We start from the raw sequence: 8,706 nt of genomic DNA, 5'->3' as shown, positions 1-8,706 counted from the left end.
CTGACAGTCACATTAAAAAAGGCCAAATTAATTTTAATAATGTATTTTGTCTAACACAATATATCTAAAATATTATCATGTCACTATCCACTCCATATAAAAATGAGTGACGATGTATTTTACAGTAATTCTAACATTAGATTAATTAAAATAAGCCAAAATGTAAAATTCTCTTTCTCCGTTGCTCCAGCCACATTTCCAGTGCTTGACAGCCCCGTGTGGCTGGTGATGGGTTTCATGACAAGCGAGATGTCAGAGAAACACTTGATGCTGGCCAATTGGATGGACGAGCTTCCTCACGGGTCCTTTGTGTAATATCTTCCTGAGGATTTTGGAGTCTCTCCAGCACGGCCGCTCTGGGTGAACAGCCTGCTTACCCAATGGCTCTGTGTTCCAACAAACAAGGCAGAAGCTTCATACCTTTCACAATCCTCAAAAATCACGTTGTGCCACTTCTTCTGTACCCTGGTGTTTAAAGCAGATGCAAAGTCACCCAGATTCATAGGGAGAGGCCATAGATCCCCTCCCACTTTGATGGAAAGAACTATCAAATAATTTGGGGCCATGTTTTAAAACTACCACTTCTCTTTAGTGGGTTGATTTGTGTCCTGTGAAATATGTCCAAGTCTTAAATTCTAGTACTATCAATGTGACCTTATTTGGAAATAGGGTCTTTGCAGATCTAATTAAGTTAAAGATCTCAATATGAGATCATCCTGGATTTAGGGTAGGTACTCAATCTGATAACTGGTGGGTTTTTGGAGGGGACGGAGTCTCTATTGCCCAGGCTGGAGTGCAGTGGCGCTATCTTGGCTCATTGCCAACTTCCTGGGTTCAAGAGATTCTTATGCCTCAGTTCCTGAGTAGCTGGGACTACAGGCATTACAAGCATGCACCATCACAAGTAGTGTGTTTTTTGTTTGTTTGTTTGTTTGTTTTTTTTAGTAGAGGTAGGGTTTGGTCATGTTGCCCAGGCTGGTCTCAAACTCCTGACTTCAGGTGATCTACCATGTTGCCCTCCTAAAATACTGGGATTACAGTATTTCTTGATGAGATATATATCTCCTCAAGAAATGCTCTTTGGAAACATTATTTGTTTAATCAGAGTTCCAGATAATCTCAGTTTATCTAGGTGGCTGACCAAATTATAAGAGAAAATTATATTCGGCCTGTTTTAAATCTCTTTGGATATTCCCTCTTACTCTCTGCTTTGTACCTTCTCAGAGATACATGTGCCCAAAGAGAATGAAAATGGCTGGTTTCTCTTTTACTTTTCATGAATTAAATTTAATCTTCCAACCACCTTAACTTCAACTAAAACTACTGCTTTCTGTATCATCAAGAGGGCATCATGTGGATTGTATAACCAGCGATGTCTTGTCAGCTGAATTGTCCTTACTATTCTAATGCCTATGAAATGCATAGCATCACCAGTTATACATACCATTATGGTTAGTTTTTCTTCCCAGATATAAACTTTGTGTTTCTGTTATTTTTCATCTTTTGCTCTTCGGAGATTATAAGTGTGGACCATAAAGCACAGAAATTGTGTGCCTGTATGTAGGGGTGTGTGTGTGTGTGTGTGTGTGTGTGTGTGTGTATGCATGCATTCAGGAGAAAGCATTTTAACTTTGTAGATGCAGGTGGATTCTCCAAGTAACCCAGATACCAAAAGACATCTTTCTCCTTTCTGGACTTAAAATACAATTTCTTGCCATGACTAGGAAGCAAAAGCATATACCTAGAGTGCATCCAAACACCTATGAAAGGATCTGCGGGCCAATTCCAAGTACTCTTCCTTTCAGAGTAGATTTAAAGCTGGTGGAAACTGCCAGTCTAGTTACTTAATCAATATAAAAGTTAAAAGGCAAACTTGATAATGATCCTCATGATTTCACTACATTCATATTCCTACACAAGTGACATCAACGTGGAAGAAATGGTCTGAAAGAGCAGAGTTGGGAAAATATTTAAATAAGTCATCAGTCCTGCCACCTCAACACTGTGGCATCTTGACTGAATATTTGGAAGGACAAGAAACAAGTCATAAACCTCTGTACCCTGGGCATGAATGACAGCTGACACAAGAAGATACAGGGCAGCCTCACCAAGCCACCACAGCTGCTTCTAAGGGTGTGTTTCCAGCCTCTCTGGGAGGGGGATATATGGAGCCTGAGGAGCCTGTGCAGACATTTATCAACAGGAAGGAACAGCAAATGGGAAAAGATGGGTACAGGAGTAAAATGCTGCCAACCACAGCTTTGTTCAAGGTGGGGTCTGATGAAGAAAGAGAAAGAAGGAAGAATAGTGCTTTTCTTTCTAGAGTCACCAAGCTAAAAATGAATGTGGATGTAAGCCATTGGAGTGGGAGAACTCACAAATTATGCTCTATACATCTTCAGTTTTACATGTGTTTAGGAATATCCTGGGGCTTTTGTTAATATGCGGATTCTGACAAAGTTAATCTGGGATGGGATGGAGATGCTGCATTACTAACAAGTTCCCAGGTGATACAATGCTGTCGAACCCCACTTTAGGTATTAAGGCTATAAATGGAAGATCAGGTAGTAAAAGAATGAAGGAGGAAATGAGGGTGCGTGGAGGGTTGTAAACCCCAGTACTCTCCGTGCCGTTCATTCCCTGGGACCACTTCCATGGAGGGATACTTTGGATTCTTCCACAACTAAATCTCTTTAAGTGGGATCCATGACAGAATTCCCTCTTATAAGAATGTTAGTGGGGAGGTTCCAAGATGGCTGAATAGGAATAGCTCTAGTCTACAGCTCCCAGTGTGAGCAATGCAGAAGATGGGTGATTTCTGCATTTCCAACTGAACTTTGAAGAGAGTTGTGGTTCTCCCAGCATGGAGTTTGAGATCTGAGGACAGACAGACTGCCTCCTCAAGTGGGTCCCTGACCCCCGAGTAGCCTTAATAGGAGGGACCTCCCAGTAGGGGCTGACTGACACCTCATATGGCCGGGTGCCCTTCTGAGATGAAGCTTCCAGAGGAAGGATCAGGTAGCAACATTTGCCATTCTGCAATATTGGCTGTTCTGCAGCCTCCGCTGGTGATACCCAGGCAAGCAGAGTTGGGAGTGGACCTCTAGCAAACTCCAACAGACCTGCAGCTGAGGGTCCTGATAGTTAGAAGGAAAACTAACAAATAGAAAGGACATCCACACCAAAACCCCATCTGTATGTTACCATCATCAAAGACCAAAGGTAGATAAAATCACAAAGATGGGGAGAAACCAGAGCAGAAAAGCTGAAAATTCTAAAACTCAGAGCGCCTCTTCTCCTCCAAAGGAATGCAGCTCCTCACCAGTAATGGAACAAAGCTGAACGGAGAATGACTTTGATGAGTTGAGAGAGTAAGGCTTCAGACGAACTGTAATAACAAACTTCTCTGAGCTAAAGGAGGATGTTCGAACCCATCGCAAAGAAGCTAAAAACCTTGAAAAAAGATTAGATGAATGGCTAACTAGAATAAACAGCATAGAGGAGACCTTAAATGACCTGATGGAGCTGAAAACCATGGCATGAAAACTATGTGACACATGCACAAGCTTCAGTAGTTGATTCAATCAAGTGGAAGAAAGGGTATTAGTGATTGAAGATGAAATGAATAAAATGAAGTGAGAAGAGAAGTTTAGAGAAAAAAGAGTAAAAAGAAATGAACAAAGCCTCCAAGAAATATGGGACTATGTGAAAAGACCAAATCTATGTCTGATTGGTGTGCCTGAAACTGACGGGGAGAACGGAACCAAGTTGGAAAACACTCTTCAGGATATTATCCAGGAGAACTTCTCCAACCTAGCAAGGCAGGCCAACATTCAAATTCAGGAAATACAGAGAATGCCACAAAGATACTCCTCGAGAAGAGCAACTCTAAGACACATAATTGTCAGATTCACCAAGTTGAAATGAGGGAAAAAATGTTAAGGGTAGCCAGAGAAAAGGTCGGGTTACCCACAAAGGGAAGCCCATCAGACTAACAGCGGATCTCTCCGCAGATACTCTACAAGCCAGAAGAAGGTGGAGGCCAATATTCAACATTCTTAAAGAAAAGAATTTTCAACCCAGAATTTCATATCCCGCCAAACTAAGCTTCATAAGAGAAGGAGAAATAAAATCCTTTACAGACAAACAAATGCTGAGAGATTTTGTCACCATCAGGCCTGCCTTACAAGAGCTCCTGAAGGAAGCACTAAACATGGAAAGGGACAACTAGTACCAGCCACTGAAAAAACATGCCAAATCTTAAAGAACATCGATGCTAGGAAGAAACTGCATCAACTAATGAGCAAAATAACCAGCTAACATCATAATGACAGGATCAAATTAACACATAATAATATTAACCTTAAAAGTAAATGGGCTAAATGCTCCAATTAAAAGACACAAACTGGCAAATTGGACAAAGAGTCAAGACCCATCAGTGTGCTGTATTCAGGACAGTAGACCCATCTCACGTGCAGAGATGCACATAGGCTCAAAATAAAGGGATGGATGAAGATCTACCAAGCAAAAGGAAAACAAAAAAAAAGGAGGGGTTGCAATCTTAGTCTCTGATAAAACAGACTTTAAACCAGCAAAGATCAAAAGAGACAAAAAAGGCCATTACATAATGGTAAAGGGATCAATTCAACAAGAAGACCTGACTATCCTAAATATATATGCACCCAATACAGGAGCACCCAGATTCATAAAGCAAGTCCTTAGAGACCAACAAAGACTTAGATTCCCACACAACAATAATGGGAGACTTTAACATCCTACTGTCAACATTAGACAGATCAATAAGATAGAAAGTCAACAAGGATATCTAGGAATTGAACTCAGCTCTGCATCAAGCAGACCTAATAGACATCTACAGAACTCTCCACCCCAAATCAACAGAATATACATTCTCAGCACCACATCACACTTATTCCAAAATTGACCACATAGTTGGAAGTAAAGCACTCCTCAGCAAATGTAAAAGAACGGAAATTATAACAAACTGTCTCTCAGACCACAGTGCAATCAAACTACAACTCAGGGTTAAGAAACTCACTCAAAACTGCTCAACTACATGGAAATGGAACAACCTGCTCCTGAATGACTACTGGGTGCATAATGAAATGAAGGCAGCAATAAAAATGTTCTTTGAAACCAATGAGAACAAAGAAACAACATACCAGAATCTCTGGGACACATTTAAAGCAGTGTATAGAGGGAAATTTACAGCACTAAATGTCCACAAGAGAAAGCAGGAAAGATCTAAAATTGACACTTTAACATCACAATTAAAAGAACCAGAGAAGCAAGAGCAAACACATTCAAAAGCTAGCAGAAGGCAAAAAATAACTAAGATCAGAGCAGAACTGAAGGCGATAGAGACATAAAAAAACCCTTCAAAAAATCAATGAATCCAGGAGCTGATTTTTTGAAAGGAAAAACAAAATTGTTAGATGGCTAGCAAGACTAATAAAGAAGAAAAGAGACAAAAATCAAAGAGACACAATAAAAAATGATAAAGGGGATCTCACCACCAATCCCACAGAAATACAAACTACCCTCAGGGAATACTGTAAACACCTCTACACAAATAAACCAGAAAATCTAGAAAAAATGGGTAAATCCCTGGACACATACACCTTCCGAAGACTGAACCAGGAAGAAGCTGAATCCCTGAATAGACCAATAACAGGCTCTGAAATTGAGGCAATAATTAATGGCCTACCAAGCAAAAAAAGTCCGGGACCAGATGATTCACAGCCGAATTCTACCAGAGGTACAAAGAGGAGTTGGGAGCATTCCTTCTGAAACTATTCCAATCAATAGAAAAGGAGGGAATCCTCCCTAACTCATTTTATGAGGCCAGCATCATCCTAATACCAAAGCCTGGCAGAGACACAACATAAAAAGAGAATTTTAGACCAATATCCCTGATTAACATCAATGCAAAAATCCTCAATAAAATACTGACAAACCGAATCCAGCAGCACATTGAAAAGTTTATCCACCACGATCAAGTTGGCTTCATCCCTGGGATGCAAGGCTGGTTCAACATACGCAAATCAATAAATGTAATCCATCATATAAACAGAACCAAAAACAAAAACCACATGATTATCTCAATAGATGCAGAAAAGGCCTTAGACAAAATTCATCAGTCCTTCATGCTAAAAACTCTCAATAAACTAGGTATTGATGAGATGTATCGCAAAATAATAAGAGCTATTTATTACAAATCCACAGCCAATATCATCCTGAATGCATGAAAACTGGAAGCATTTCCTTTGAAAACCGGCACAATGCCCTCTCTCACCACTCCTATTCAACATAGTGTTGGAAGTTCTGGCCAGAGCAATCAGTTAGGAGAAAGAAATAAACAGTATTCAATCAGGAAAAGAGGAAGTCAAATTGTCCCTGTTTGCAGATGACATGATTGTATATTTAGAAAACCCCATCATCTCAGCCCAAAATCTCCTTAAGCTGATTAACAACTTCAGCAAAGTCTCAGGATACAAAATCAATGTGCAAAAATCACAAACATTCCTCTACACCAATAACAGACACACAGAGAGCCAAATCATGAGTGAACTCCCATTCACAATTGCTTCAAAGAGAATAAAATACCTAGGAATCCAACTTACAAGGGATGTGAAGGACCTCTTCAAGGAGAACTACAAACCACTTCTCAATGAAATAAAAGAGGACACAAACAAATGGAAGAAAATTCTATGCTCGTGGATAGGAAGAATGAATATCATGAAAATGGCCATACTGGCCAAGGTAATTTATAGATTCAATGCCATTCCCACCAAGCTACCAATGACTTTCTTCACAGAATTGGAAAAAAACTGCTTTAAAGTTCATGTGGAACCAAAAAAGACCCCGCATTGTCAAGACAATCCTAAGCCAAAGGAACAAAGCTGGAGGCATCACACTACCTGATTTCAAACTATACTATAAGGCTACAGTAACCAAAACAGCATGGTACTGGTACCAAAACAGAGATGTAGACCAATGGGACAGAACAGAGCCCTCAGAAATAATACCACACATCTACAATCATCTGATCTTTGACAAACCTGACAAAAACAAGAAATAGAGAAAAGATTCCCTGTTTAATAAATGGTGCTGGGAAAACTGGCTAGCCATATGTAGAAAGCTGAAACTGGATCCTTTCCTTACACCTTATACAAACATTAATTCAGGATGGATTAAAGACCAATGTTAGACCTAAAACCACAAAAACCCTAGAAGAAAACCTAGGCAGTGCCATTCAGGACATAGGAATGGTCAAGGACTTCATGACTAAAACACCAAAATCTATGGCAACAAAAGCCAAAACTGACAAATGGGATCTAATTAAACTAAAGAGCTTCTGCACAGCAAAAGAAACTACCATCAGAGTGAACAGGCAACCTACAGAATGGGAGAAAATTTTTACAATCTACCCATCTGACAAAGGGCTAATATCCAGAATCTACAAAGAACTTAAACAAATTTACAAGAAAAAATCAAACAACCCCATCAAAAAGTGGGCAAAGGATATGAACAGACACTTCTTAAAAGAAGACATTTATGCAGCCCACAGACACATGAAAAAATGCTCCTTATCACTGGCCATCAGAGAAATGCAAATCAAAACCACAATGAGATACCATCTCACACCAGTTAGAATGGCAATCATTAAAAAGTCAGGAAACAACAGGTTCTGGAGAGGATGTGGAGAAATAGGAACACTTTTACAGTTGATGGGACTGTAAACTAGTTCAACCATTGTGGAAGACAGTGTGGCAATTCCTCAAGGACCTAGAACTAGAAATACCATTTGACCCAGCCATCTCATTACTGGGTATATATCCAAATGATTATAAATCATGGTGCTATAAAGGCACATGCACATGTATTTTTATTGTGGCACTATTCACAATAGCAAAGACTTGGAACCAACCCAAATGTCCATCAGTGATAGACTGGATTAATAAAATGTGGCACATATACACCATGGAATACTATGCAGCCATAAAAAAGGATGAGTTCATCTCCTCTGTAGGAACATGGATGAAGCTGGAAACCATCATTCTCAGGGAACTATCGCAAGGACCAAAATCCAAACACCGCATATTCTCACTTAGGTGGGAATTGAACAATGAGAACCCTTGGACACAGGGTGGGGAACATCATACACTGGGGCCTGTATGGGGTGCAGGGAGGAGGAAGGGATAGCATTAGAAGATACACCTAATGTAAATGACGAGTTAATGGGTGCAGCACACCAACATGGCACATGTATAAATATGTAACAAACCTGCACGTTGTGCACATGTACCCTAGAACTTAAAGTATAATATAAAAAAAGAAAAAAAAAGAATGTTAGAGATTTACTTTTCTCAAATCTGTGTGACAAACAGTGACACAGAGTGTTGGAGTCATTCATTCTCCCCATTTTGTGGAGGGAAACACCACTGCTTCATGGTTGTAAAACCCTCGCATCAAAGAGAAGCATTTCTGTTCCAAAGGCCGGAAACAGGAGAGGCTGCATGAAATCTAAGTGGATAACAGCATAGATGAGATATCCCTGGGAATGCCTAGAAATGTCTATATTTTTGGTGAAACTGACAGGAGTTAGAGAAATACGTGGCCCTTCCAGGAACCACATGTATACTGCTTAGGAGAGCCAGCATTGTGTCTCTTGCCTGCTCCAACAAC

This window comes from Macaca fascicularis, chromosome 13 (assembly GCF_037993035.2).
Source record: "Macaca fascicularis isolate 582-1 chromosome 13, T2T-MFA8v1.1".
NCBI classification, from domain to species: Eukaryota; Metazoa; Chordata; class Mammalia; order Primates; family Cercopithecidae; genus Macaca; species Macaca fascicularis.
The sequence above is the reverse complement of the archived record's forward strand: the minus strand, read 5'-3'. Positions refer to the sequence as shown.